Source organism: Hyperolius riggenbachi, chromosome 8, assembly GCF_040937935.1.
Source record: "Hyperolius riggenbachi isolate aHypRig1 chromosome 8, aHypRig1.pri, whole genome shotgun sequence".
NCBI lineage: Eukaryota > Metazoa > Chordata > Amphibia > Anura > Hyperoliidae > Hyperolius > Hyperolius riggenbachi.
In genome coordinates, this window is record NC_090653.1 from 116596171 (window position 1) to 116609927 (window position 13757).

At 44.7% G+C, this 13757-nt stretch overlaps 1 non-coding gene across 1 annotated transcript; it reads right to left on the minus strand.

The window, feature by feature from the left end:
- Positions 1–13322: 13322 nt before the first annotated feature.
- TRNAK-UUU (transfer RNA lysine (anticodon UUU)) lies at positions 13323–13399 on the minus strand. Its single transcript has one exon. It is a non-coding gene; the product is annotated as a tRNA-Lys (tRNA).
- Between the last annotated feature and the right edge of the window lie 358 nt (positions 13400–13757).

Consider the following 13757-nt stretch of genomic DNA (forward strand, 5'->3'; position numbering starts at 1 on the left):
GTGCCTTTTTTGCGATTTTGTATTGGATAATACCTTTTTGGTTGCATACATGCATTGATTATTGAGCTCAGAGTAGTTGTTGTTTTTACCAGGAGAGCCTGTCATGCAGTGGCTGATGTTAGGTAAGTGAAGGGAACTTCTCTGGGCTTACGTTTGGATGCAGTAATGCTGTGGTGCTGAAGGACAACACCACAGTACAATTCCCATCATGGGCCCCCTCTTCAAAATAATATATATATATATCAGATATAGTGTACCCTAACCTAGTAAAGGGCTGCATTTCTCATTGCATACAATGTTCTGCTCTGCATTGTGCTAGCTGGTTGTTCTAGCTCCGTATGTCATTGAACAGACTTTCATGTGCGCAGAACAATTATAATAGCAAACTTGGATCAGTGTACAGGTTATAGAATTGAGTACTTATTGTGAAACGGCAATTATAAGAAGGGCACCTTGCCCTGAAGTTACAACCAGCAGCAAGCAAGTCAATTTACTTGCTTCTTATTTTAAATCTATATTTGTATGGTGGAAATGAATGAAACTAAAATGATTACTAATCCATGACTCAAGTGTCTGTCTTGGAGAATTTGTAAACTAAAACCAAATGTATTGACCTATCCTTTTCATGCAAGTGTTAGCAGAAGGGACCTCTCTATGAGATTGTCTTGCAGTTGGCCGAGGGGTCTTTTCACATGTCTGTGGATATGTGGAACCAGTGATCTCATGTTCCGAGGTGTTGTGTAAATCCACTGGCTATATGTGAGTTTGAGATCTTTTTTTTTTCACTTTCAAAACAGACAATAGCTATTCCTCTGTTTGTACACACCTTGATGATGGCACTTCTTCTATGTATGTGGATCTCTCGGTAACCCAGCAATACACCAAAGTAAAACCATGACTGTGCTCAGACTTGGAGTTCTGGAGTCCCCAATTCTCCCCACCCCCACCCAGCATTTCACAATGCAACAAATCATGGGGCTGGTCAATGAGATCCACATAGTTCCAAGTTGATGGATGATTATGCAATGTTTAAATGGGAATTCATGTAGCCTGAAAATGGATTAATCAAATTCCCACTCAACAGGATTCAGTTGGCCCATTTCAAGCTCTATAAATATGTATGTAAAACATGCCTAATCATGCCTTTCATTGACCGTCCCTAACATAGTGATTTGTACATATGACTGGTACATGTGCAGTGGGCTTAGTTAGATGTTAGTGCAAAGAAAAGCCTTTCAGTTGGTGTTCACTAAGCTCAAAGCGGATCTGAGATGAAAAACTAACTATAACAAGTAACTTGTCTATATATATATCTTATCTAAAGTTTAGTTTACACAGCATATCTATCTGCAAACAACTTCAACATTTTATGGTTATTTATTCCTGTGATACAGTGAGGGTAACCATGTTCTGTTTGTCACATTGTCACAGGATGAGGGCTGGAGATGCTATCAGCTTGCCTATGTGTAAATTCAGTCCCCTATCCTCCTCCCTCCTCCCCTCTGCCTCTAAAATCTCTGGCTAGTAACCTCATCCTCCTCATGCCCAGGGCCGGCCTTTGACCTGAGCGACCTGTGCGATCGCTCAGGGCGCCGGCTTCCAGGGGGCGCTCCTGCCGCATGGAAGCTCCGCCCCCTGGTGCCGTGATAGGCGCAAACATGATGCCCGTGCAGCCAGCCACCGTGATGGAGGGGGAGCCGCGGGGAGGGCAGCCCGACCTCTCCCTCCCTTCCTCTCCGGGCCACCCTCCGTGCTCGCCCCTCAGATGTACACTGCAGCAGAGCCAGAGAAGAACAACTCACCTCCCTCGCTGGTTCCGATCGCCGGCGCCTCTCACTTACCGCTGGTCGCCTCTTCTACATTAGTTACTGATACACACTAAACTTCCTGTTAAGCAGGAAGTTTAGTGTGCAGCAGTAACTAATGTAGAAGAGGCGACCAGCGGGAAGTGAGAGGCGCCGGCGATCGGAACCAGCGAGGGAGGTGAGTTGTTCTTCTCTGGCTCTGCTGCAGTGTACATCTGAGGGGGGAGCACGGAGGGCGGCCCGGAGAGGAAGGGAGGGAGAGGTCGGGCTGCCCTCCCCGCGGCTCCCCCTCCAGTATGAGGGGGCACCTACCTACCTACTCTATACTGGGGGCACCTACCTACCTACCTACCTACTCTATACTGGGGGCACCTACCTATCTACCTACTCTATACTGGGGGCAGCTACCTATCTAACCAATACTGGGGGGGGGGCAGCTACCTATCTAATCTATACTGGGGGCACCTACCTATCTAACCTATACTGGGGGGCAGCTACCTATCTAATCTATACTGGGGGCACCTACCTATCTAACCTATACTGGGGGGGCAGCTACCTATCTAATCTATACTGGGGGCACCTACCTATCTAACCTATACTGGGGGGGCAGCTACCTATGTAATCTATACTGGGGTCACCTACCTATCTAACCTATACTGGGGGGCAGCTACCTATCTAATCTATACTGGGGGGCAGCTACCTATCTAATCTATACTGGGGGCAGCTACCTATCTAACCTATACTGGGGGCAGCTACCTATCTAACCTATACTGGGGGCAGCTACCTATCTAACCTATACTGGGGGCAGCTACCTATCTAATCTATACTGGGGGCAGCTACCTATCTAACCTATACTGGGGGCAGCTACCTATCTAACCTATACTGGGGGCAGCTACCTATCTAATTTATACTGCGGGCCACCTACCTATCTAATTTATACTGCGGGCCACCTACCTATCTAATTTATACTGCGGGCCACCTACCTATCTAATCTATACTGCGGGCCACCTACCTATCTAATCTATACTGCGGGCCACCTACCTATCTAATTTATACTGGGGGCAGCAACCTATCTAATCTATACTGGGGGCAGTTACCTATCTAATCTATACTGGTGGCAGCAACCTATCTAACCTATATTGCAGGTACCTACCTATCTAACCTATACACTGGGGGCAGCTACCTATCTAACCTGTACTGTGGGCACCTACCTATCTAACCTATAGCTGGGACAAATGCCTATCTAGCCTATACTGGGGACAGTATACTGGCTACCTATACTGGGGACACCTACCTGGCTAACCTATACTGGGAGGGATCTACAGCTGGCTACTTTTACTGGGTCACCTATGCCTGGCTACCTATACTGGGGGGGGACTTATAGCTATATGTCAGGATGGACGGATACGCCCCCCCCCCCCCATTAGTGTATGTGTGTGGTGCGCTGAAACGCGAAGAGGATGAATTGGGGGGGGGGGGGGGGGGGCACCAAAACCTGGTTACGCTCAGGGCGCTGTGAAACCTAAGGCCGGCCCTGCTCATGCCCAGACTGAGCTCTCATAAGCCCTTGCTACAGTGCCAAGGCACTGTGAAAAGCTGTGGACGAGGCTTGTTTAGTTTTTAGGGAATTAGAGTATTAAAACAAAACAAAAAAAGTATTTAGCTTGAGGAATGCCCTATAAACGATATGAAAGGAACACAAGTATGCAATGAGTAAAACGTTATTTCGGATCCACTTTAAAGTGAATCCAAGGTGAAAATAAACTTATGAGATAACAATTGGATCAGTCTTCCTATTCCTAAGATTTTTTTTCCGGATATCCCTTTTTTATATATATTTAAACATTTACAAGGTAGATTGGATGTTTTGTAGTCTCTGCTCAATGGCAGTATATTAAGTGTCACAGAGTTCAAATACATGAATATTGACCCCTTTCTATCTCTCCAATACCCTCAGAAGTTGCATTCTGCCAGAAAAAATAATCTTTTATGGCTGTAATTTGCTTATCAGTGAGGATTACTATATTCCTGACAAGCTACTGACAAGACAGGAGTTGTCACTTCCATGCCTAAAAAATAAATCTTTCAGGCAGAAAAATACAGTAAGAAAAGATGAACAGCCTGGTAATTAATATGCTTTGCACTGTGCATACTTATGTTTATCTCATCATGTCACATGTCACCTCGAGTACACTTTAACATGATGGAACTTGCAAAAAACACAATGGCTCCTGCTTTGCAGGCTAGCTAATATAAGATTGATTTGTTATTTTCTTGATATAGCTTCCCCTATAGGGAAAATGTGTTAACTGATAATAGCATTCAGGAAGTATGATTAAAGACAGAAAACCCATTAAGTTCTCCAAGTTCAAGATTTAAAGAAGTTTGCCATTTCTTGATTGACTTGCTCTGTAATGTGCTAAGTGCCTTCACTGACCAACCTGGAAACTGAGTGGCTGAAATATACTGATGTTAGATCCCCCATCAGTGTGCAGCAGGTTTGGGGCAACTTCGGCAAGTAGGAATGGTGGGTCAGCATTTAACAATCAGTCAAGAATATGAAGAAAGAATGAACACAGATTGAGAAATTGGGAGAAAGAAGCTGATTATGGTGCAATATTTTAACAAAAGAAATGTTGAACTTTTTTATTTCATTAAAATACTTTTTTTTATGGTGTCAGTGTTTTTTTTTCTGTGCCCTTTAAGCCTTAGCAGTAAATAGAAAATGGGTTAGAAGTTATCCCTTTTACCTGTTAATCAAATCTGGCAGGCTTCTTATTAAGAAGGTGACCAGATCAAACCATTTGTCAGGGACAAATGGTTTGATCTGATCACCTTCTTAACTTCTTGCCGACTGCTGCACAGCAATTAGCGTGAAGTCCTGGGGGCGGAGATTGCAGGGAATCGCGCATTCCCGCTTGAATGACGGAGCTCCCCAGTCTCCCAGTGACGATCGCCGCTAGAAGACTGTTATACGGCGTAATCACCATCTATTTACATGGTACAGTGCTGCGATCTACGGCATCGCTGTACTGGGGACAGTCGTGTAAAACGGCTGTACCTGTATGAGGCACAGGAGCCATCCGCTGACATAGGCTGAAGCCTATGACAGCCAATCACTGTCAAACAAATAAAAATAAATAAATAAACAAACATGCTGGCAGCGATCAGAGCGATCAGAGGGGGAGATCACTTGTGTGCTGAGTTGCACAGCCCTGCAGATAGCCCTTAAAGCTGCAGTGGCCTAATTTGTACAAAATTGCCTGGTCACTAGGGGGGTGTAAGCCTACGGTCCTTAAGCAGTTAATAAGAAGCCAGCCAGATTTGATCAACAGGTAAAAAGGTACAGTTAAACTTTCCTGGGGAAAAGCCTTTCAGTCTCATGAATTGAGACAAAAATGTTCTGTTAGAAGGGGGGACCTACTGGTTCCCCTTCCAATATACCTCTATTAGTTAGAACTATGTGTGTTGAGATAAATCTTAGGGTTGCGCATAATGCTTGCTGGGGCTTACCTCCTTGCATGGTTGGATGAGGAGATAAAATGGCTTGGAAGGTAAATGACACAGATTTTGTATTGTCCTGTTTTTCAAAATACCATTTTTATGTGATGCTTATGTGCACAGAAGTGTGTTTAACAGAAAAGGTTGCCAGGCATTGCTCTGTAGGACTGCAGTATATTTTACAAATACTGTATTTAGAAATAGTGCCGGACACCTGCAGCCGAGGTTGTGTAATTCCCAGCAGTTAATAGAGAATCATGCATATGCATGACTTTTCCTTATTCATTTCAGTGGAGCTAATTGTGCCTCATACTGTTCAGAGACCCGCTGGAGTCCACAGCTGTCAGCACATAGTGGACACATTGCCAGCTGGGCGTTATGCAGTAACATCCCACCTAGGGGTTTCTCTGGCCAGGTCATAAAAACCCCAAAGGATTGCATTTTCAGATTTTTGGTTTTGTAAATAAGACTAAGTATGGAGTATGTTGGACTAAAATGATACTTCACTTTAGCATTCAAAATATTATCATAGGTTTATCACATATTTCAAAGAATAAAATTATAGAGGGCAATGTACATTAAAAGATATGTTTGTCTCTTTCTGGTGTAAAATATACTCTAATTATGACGTGTAAATAGTAAGGCCACCTTAAAGAGAAACTCCAACCAAGAATTTAACTTTATCCCAATCAGTAGCTGATACCCCCCTTTTACATGAGAAATCTATTGCTTTTCTCAAACAGTCCATCAGGGGGCGCTGTATGACTGATATTGTCGTGAAACCCCTCCCACAAGAATCTCTGAGGGCCGCAGTACTTTTGACAGTTTGCCACAATGTAACACGGTTCACAGACAGGAAATAGCTGTTTACAGCTGTCTTCAACAGCCAAAACAGCTAACAGCAGCTACATAACCTGCCCACAGTAAAAATGTCACCATGTAATAAATGTCAGAATGTAAATCAGGGAGACTAAAGATTTTACAATGAGCAAACACTGACTAAATCATTTATACATAATTATTGTAAAAATTAAGCCCTTTTTTTATAACATTATTTTCACTGGAGTTCCTCTTTAAAGAGGAACATTAACCAAGGATTAAACTTAACCCCCCCCCCCCCCCCCCCACACACACACACACACACACTGATCAAGATTCTGACAGTTTGCTGTCTGTGAACCTCATTGCATTGTGGGAAATAACAGCTTTTTTCCAATTGCTAAGCAAGCAATATCTCCCTCTGTGCCTAGAACTCTCAGTTAGCAAACATGCTGTACAGATCACCTGGCAGAACTAAAGATGTCATCACCAGTGATACATTTCAGAAAATAAATCAGGGAGATGACAGATTTTACAATGGACAAACACTGACTAAATAATCTATAAATTAATTTTGCAAAAAATAAGCAATTTTACTCTTTGTTATTTTTTACTACAGTTCCCCTTTAAGACTGTGTCATCAATAGGAAGGAGCTCATTTTTTTGCCAAAGTCACTTACTTTGGCAACAGAATATGCATACATCCCTTAATTTAAAATTTTCACAGAACTATAATGGAATTTATATACATTATTGTGAAAATAAGAGCTTTTTTGAGAATGTGTTTTCTCATGCTCATGGGCTTCAATGCATTTTGTTAAGAATAGTTTTGAATGTTCTCATATATGCTTAAACGTGACATTTTTATGAAATTTATGGCAGGACGAAAATGCCCTTATTCGCCCGTCAGTAGACATCAAGAGGAAGAGTTGGCAAAACAAAGAATGGCATTGGAAGACATGTTAACCAGGGGTGCTCTGATAGTACTTTTTAAAATCTGAATTGATCCGGATCCGGATACCTAGATATCCGGATCCGGTTCGGACATCCAAATGCAACCTTTTAAATATCCGCGTGAACGCGGATATCCGGACGCATTATCTACGGATATCCGACCTATTCGGATATCTGGATAGAGAAACCGGAAGTGCCCTTTAAAATGCTTCCAAAACGTTTTGGAAGATAAAAAAACCACCCTCCTCCTCCTCACTGTTCATGGATCTTGTCTTCCAGGGATCTGTAGGATGTCAAAAGCAAGCTCACATACATTGGCCAGGAATTGAACCCAGGTCAACTACTTGGTAGGCAGCTATGCTCACCACTATACCACCATTGGCCGGAAATTGAACCCAGGTCAACTGCTTGGAAGGCAGCTATCCTCACCACTATACCACCAACATTACATGCTGAAGCCAGCCAGTTCACTCATCTCTTCAACTACAAGAAAGGCCCAATATCTATGTTACGGCAGGGCCCTTATTACACTTTCTCTTACAGGGCTATGGAAACCGTTTTGCCCATGCGATAAAGCGAGGTGCAAAAATCATATCATGCCTAGCAGAGGACGGTGTCAATCCATCAACATCTGGGTTATGGGCCCATCACACTTCCGCTGCGCCACTCTGCAGCCTCCTTACGTTTATAAACAATCTTCAAGTTTAACCACTTGCCGACCGCCTACTTCATATTGGCGGCGGCAAAGTGGCAGCCCCAGGACCACGTAACGCAGATTGGCGTCAGGTCCTGGGGCACTCTCTGGCCGGGGATCGCGCGCTGGGATGCGCGCGCATCCACCGGCAATAGGCTCCGCCCACCCGCGACGTCAACCCGCCGGCCAATCGGAAGCGCCGGCGGGTTGTTAACCCCGCGATCGCCGCTACAAAGTGTATAATACACTTTGTAATGTATACAAAGTGTATTATACAGGCTGCCTCCTGCCCTGGTGGTCCCAGTGTCCGAGGGACCACCAGGGCAGGCTGCAGCCACCCTAGTCTGCACCCAAACACACTGATCTGCCCCCCCCTGCCCCCTGATCGCCCACAGTACCCCTCAGACCCCCCCCTGCCCACCCCCCAGACCACCATTTGCACACAATCACCCCCCTAATCACCCATCAATCACTCCCTGTCACTATCTGTCAACACTATTTTTTTTTTTAGTCCCTAAACTGCCCCCTGCTCCCTCCTGATCACCCCCCCACCCCTCAGATTCTCCCCAGACCCCCCCAGACCCTCCCCCCCCCTGCGTACTGTATGCATCTATCCCCCCTGATCAACTGTCAATCACCTGTCAATCACCTGTCAATCACCTGTCAATCACCCGTCAATCACCCCCTGTCACTGCCACCCATCAATCAGCCCCTAACCTGCCCCTTGCGGGCAATCTGATCACCCACCCACACCAATAGATCGCCCGCAGATCCGACATCAGATCACCTCCCAAATCCATCGTTTACATCTATTCTCTCCTCTAAACACCCACTAATTACCCATCAATCACCCATCAATCACCCCCTATCACCACCTGTCACTGTTACCCATCAGATTAGACCCTTGCGGGCACCCAATCGCCCGCCCACACACTCAGATTGCCCTCAACCCCCCCCCCCTTATCGATTCGCCAGTGCATTATTTACATCCGTTCTTCCCTGTAATAACCCACTGATCACCTGTCAATCACCCCCTGTCACTGCCACCCATCAATCACCCCCTGTCACTGCCACCCATCAATCAGCCCCTAACCTGCCCCTTGCGGGCAATCTGATCACCCACCCACACCAATAGATCGCCCGCAGATCCGACATCAGATCACCTCCCAAATCCATCGTTTACATCTCTTCTCTCCTCTAAACACCCACTAATTACCCATCAATCACCCCCTATCACCACCTGTCACTGTTACCCATCAGATTAGACCCTTGCGGGCACCCAATCGCCCGCCCACACACTCAGATTGCCCTCAACCCCCCCCCCTTATCGATTCGCCAGTGCATTATTTACATCCGTTCTTCCCTGTAATAACCCACTGATCACCTGTCAATCACCCCCTGTCACTGCCACCCATCAATCACCCCCTGTCACTGCCACCCATCAATCAGCCCCTAACCTGCCCCTTGCGGGCAATCTGATCACCCACCCACACCAATAGATCGCCCGCAGATCCGACATCAGATCACCTCCCAAATCCATCGTTTACATCTATTCTCTCCTCTAAACACCCACTAATTACCCATCAATCACCCCCTATCACCACCTGTCACTGTTACCCATCAGATTAGACCCTTGCGGGCACCCAATCGCCCGCCCACACACTCAGATTGCCCTCAACCCCCCCCCCCTTATCGATTCGCCAGTGCATTATTTACATCCGTTCTTCCCTGTAATAACCCACTGATCACCTGTCAATCACCCCCTGTCACTGCCACCCATCAATCACCCCCTGTCACTGCCACCCATCAATCAGCCCCTAACCTGCCCCTTGCGGGCAATCTGATCACCCACCCACACCAATAGATCGCCCGCAGATCCGACATCAGATCACCTCCCAAATCCATCGTTTACATCTCTTCTCTCCTCTAAACACCCACTAATTACCCATCAATCACCCCCTATCACCACCTGTCACTGTTACCCATCAGATTAGACCCTAATCTGCCCCTTGCGGGCACCCAATCACCCGCCCACACCTCAGAACGCCCTCAGACCCCAGCCCTGATCACCTCGCTAGTGCATTGCTTGCATCTATTTCCCCCCTCTAATCACACCTTGAGACACCCATAAATCACCTCCTGTCACCCCCTAGCACACCTACCCATCAGATCAGGCCCTAATTTGCCCCGTGTGGGCTCCTGATCACTCGGCCAAACCCTCAGATCCCCCTCAGACCCCCTTCCGATCACCTCCCCAGTGCATTGATTGCATCTATTTTCCCCTCTAACCGCCCCCTGAGACACCCATCAATCACCTCCTGTCACCCCCCTAGCACTCCTATCCATCAGATCAGGCCCAATACATCCTGTCATCTAAGAGGCCACCCTGCTTATGACAGTTTCCACAAAATTTGCCCTCTCATAGACCACCTGTCATCAAAATTTGCAGATGCTTATACCCCTGAACAGTCATTTTGAGAAATTTGGTTTACAGACTACTCACAGTTTTGGGCCCGTAAAATGCCAGGGCAGTATAGGAACCCCACAAGTGACCCCATTTTAGAAAGAAGACACCCCAAGGTATTCTGTTAGGTGTATGATGAGTTCATAGAAGATTTTATTTTTTGTCACAAGTTAGCGGAAATTGGATTTTTATTGTTTTTTTCACAAAGTGTCATTTTTCACTAACTTGTGACAAAAAATAAAATCTTCTATGAACTCACCATACCCCTAACGGAATACCTTGGGGTGTCGTCTTTCTAAAATGGGGTCACTTGTGGGGTTCCTATACTGCCCTGGCATTTTAGGGGCCCTAAACCGTGGGGAGTAGTCTAGAAAACAAATGCCTCAAAATGACCTGTGAATAGGACGTTGGGCCCCTTAGCGCACCTAGGCTGCAAAAAAGTGTCACACATGTAGTATCGCCATACTCAGGAGAAGTAGTATAATGTGTTTTGTGGTGTATTTTTACACATACCCATGCTGGGTGGGAGAAATCTCTCTGTAAATGGACAATTGTGTGTAAAAAAAATCAAAAATGTGTCATTTACAGAGATATTTCTCCCACCCAGCATGGTTATATGTAAAAATACACCACAAAACACATTATACTACTTCTTCTGAGTACGGCGATACCACATGTGTGACACTTTTTTGCAGCCTAACTGTGCTAAGGGGCCCAAAGTCCAATGAGTACCTTTAGGATTTCACAGGTCATTTTGAGACATTTAGGTTCAAGACGACTACTCACGGTTTAGGGCCCCTAAAATGCCAGGGCAGTATTGGAACCCCACAAATGACCCCATTCTAGAAAGAAGACACCCCAAGGTATTCCGTTAGGAGTATGGTGAGTTCATAGAAGATTTTATTTTTTGTCACAAGTTAGCGGAAATTGATATGTATTGTTTTTTTTTTCACAAAGTGTCATTTTCCGCTAACTTGTGACAAAAAAAAAATCTTCTATGAACTCACCATACCCCTAACGGAATACCTTGGGGTGTCTTCATTCTAAAATGGGGTCACTTGTGGGGTTCCTATACTGCCCTGGCATTTTAGGGGCCCTAAACCGTGAGGAGTAGTCTAGAATCCAAATGCCTCAAAATGACCTGTGAATAGGACGTTAGGCCCCTTAGCGCACCTAGGTTGCAAAAAAGTGTCACACATGTGGTATCGCCGTACTCAGAAGAAGTAGTATAATGTGTTTTGAGGTGTATTTTTATACATACCCATGCTGGGCGGGAGAAATCTCTCTGTAAATGGACAATTGTGTGTAAAAAAAATCAAATAATTGTCATTTACAGAGATATTTCTCCCACCTAGCATCTGTATGTGTAAAAATACACCCCAAAACACATTATACTACTTCTCCTGAGTACGGCGGTACCACATGTGTGGCACTTTCTTGCACCCTAAGTGCGCTAAGGGGCCCAAAGTCCAATGAGTACCTTTAGGATTTCACAGGTCATTTTGCAACATTTGGTTTCAAGACTACTCCTCACGGTTTAGGGCCCCTAAAATGCCAGGGCAGTATAGGAACCCCACAAATGACCCCATTTTAGAAAGAAGACACCCCAAGGTATTCCGTTAGGAGTATGGTGAGTTCATAGAAGATTTTATTTTTGTCACAAGTTAGCAGAAAATGACACTTTGTGAAAATAAACAATTAAAATCAATTTCCGCTAACTTGTGACAAAAAAAAAAAATCTTCTATGAACTCACCATCCTCCTAATGGAATACCTTGGGGTGTCTTCCTTCTAAAATGGGGTAATTTGTGGGATTCCTATACTGTCCTGGCATTTTAGGGGCCCTAAACCGTGAGGAGCAGTCTTGAAACGAAATTTCTCAAAATGACCTGTGAAATCCTAAAGGTACTCATTGGACTTTGGGCCCCTTAGCGCAGTTAGGGTGCAAAAAAGTGCCACACATGTGGTATCGCCGTACTCAGGAGAAGTAGTATAATGTGTTTTGGGGTGTATTTTTCCACATACCCATGCTGAGTGGGAGAAATATCTCTATAAATTGACAATTGTGTGTTAAAAAAAGAAAACAATTGTCATTTACGGAGATATTTCTCCCACCCAGCATGGGTATGTGTAAAAATACACCCCAAAACACATTATACTACTTCTCCTGAGTACGGCAATACCACATGTGTGGCACTTTTTTGCAGCCTAACTGCGCTAAGGGGCCCAAAGTCCAATGAGCATCTTTAGGCTTTACAGGGGTGCTTACAATTAGGCACCCCCCAAAATGCCAGGACAGTGAACACACCCCACAAATGACCCCATTTTGGAAAGTAGACACTTCAAGGTATTCAGAGAGGAGCATAGTGAGTCCGTGGCAGATTTCATTTTTTTTTTGTCGCAAGTTAGAAGAAATGGAAACTTTTTTTTTTTTTTTTTTTTGTTACAAAGTGTCATTTTCCGCTAACTTGTGACAAAAAATAAAATCTTCTATGAACTCACCATGCCTCTCACTGAATACTTTGGGATGTCTTCTTTCCAAAATGGGGTCATTTGGGGGGTATTTGTACTATCCTGGAATTTTAGCCCCTCATGAAACCTGACAGGTGCGCAGAAAAGTCAGAGATGCTTGAAAATGGGAAAATTCACTTTTTGCACCATAGTTTGTAAACGCTATAACTTTTACCCAATCCAATAAATATACACTGAATGGGTTTTTTTTATCAAAGACATGTAGCAGAATAACTTTCGCGCTCAAATGTATAGGAAATTTTACTTTATTTGAAAACTGTCAGCACAGAAAGTTAAAAAAGTCATTTTTTTGACAAAATTCATGTCTTTTTTGATGAATATAATAAAAACTAAAACTCGCAGCAGCAATCAAATAGCACCGAAAGAAAGCTGTATTAGTGACAAGAAAAGGAGGTAGAATTCATTTAGGTGGTAGGTTGTATGACTGAGCAATAAACCGTGAAAGCTGCAGTGGTCCGAATGGAAAAAAAGGCTCTGGTCCTTAAGGGGTTTTATGACTGCAGTCCTTAAGTGGTTAAGAAGGGTACATTAGTTCCCTTCACAAAACACAATGCCACTACTGGGTGGGCTTGAACCACCAACCTTTCGGTTAAAAGCTGAATGCGCTAACCAATTGCGCCACAGAGACAGTGCATGCAGTTGCTGCTAAATGGCTATCTGGCGTTCTCTTTGGACAACTGCTGAACACAAAAGGCAAAGCCATTCCTGGGTGGACTTTATCCACCAACCTTTCGGTTAACAGCCAAATGCACTAACCAATTGTGCCAAAGAGACTGTGCATGCAATTGCTGCTAAAGGATTTTATGGGGATGTATGTGTGTCTTTTGGAGGGATGAAGTAAGTCTTCTCCAAGAAGTTTAACACCACTTTTTCCTACAATGAAGCATTCACTGTGTTGTAGCAGAGTGGTGCAGCGGAAACGTACTAACCACTCACCTAATGACTGCCACCCACCAAACAACCATTCAACAATACCCCCCTTCCCTCCC